The following is a 1,014-nucleotide window of genomic DNA, read 5'->3' as shown; positions in this document are numbered from 1 at the left end:
TTAGAAATGATGGCCCTTTTATCCATATGTAGTGAGAATATTTTCTTACAACCACAGTACAATTATCAAAATCAAGAAATTACTATGGATACAATACTTTCTTAATTTTGCCTCTGTCACTCATGGAAGAATTTTTAAATTGTGACAAAATATATATAACATAAAATTTACCATATAACCATTTCTTTTTAAATTCTGCTACATTAAGGAAGGACATAACCATTTTAAAGGTACAATTCAGTGGCATAAAGTGCAGTCACATTATTATGCAACCATCAGTACTATCCATCTCCAGAACTTTTTCATCCCAAACAGATACTCTGTACCCATTAAACACCTCTCCATTCCTACCTCCCCCCAACCCCTGGTAACCACCATCCTACTTTCTATCTCTACTAAGCTGACTATTCTAGTTACTTCAAATAAATGGAATCACACAACATTTGTTCTTCTGTGTCTGACTTATTTTACTCAGCATGTATTCAGGTTCATCCAGGTTGTGGCATGTGTCAGAATTTCACTCCTTAACGCTTAATAATATACCATTGCGTGAATACCACATTTTGTTTATACATGCATCTGCTGACGGATATTAGGGTTGCTTCTATCTCTTGGCTATTGTGAATAATGTTGCAATGAACATGGATGTGTGCAAATATCTCTTCCAGATCCTGCTTTCAATTCTTTGGAATATATACCCAGAAGTGGGATTGCAGAATCATATGGCAATTTTATTTTTAATTTTTTGAGTCACCCTCATACTGTTTTCTGAAGCATCTGCACCTTTTACACTCCCACCAACAGTACACAAGGGTTCTAATTTCTTCATATCCTCACCAACATTTCTTATTTTCTGGTCTTTTTTTTTTTTTTACTAGTAGCCATCCTAATGGGTGTGAGTGATATTTCACTATGGTTTTGATTTGCATTTCTCTAATGATTAGTGATTTTTCACATGCTTTCTGGTCATGCCTGTATGTTCTTTGGAGAAATGTCTATTAAGTCCTTTGCCCA

This window comes from Propithecus coquereli, unplaced genomic scaffold (genome assembly GCF_000956105.1).
Source record: "Propithecus coquereli isolate 6110/MARCELLA unplaced genomic scaffold, Pcoq_1.0 Scaffold70, whole genome shotgun sequence".
NCBI lineage: Eukaryota > Metazoa > Chordata > Mammalia > Primates > Indriidae > Propithecus > Propithecus coquereli.
This window is presented reverse-complemented; position numbering follows the sequence as displayed.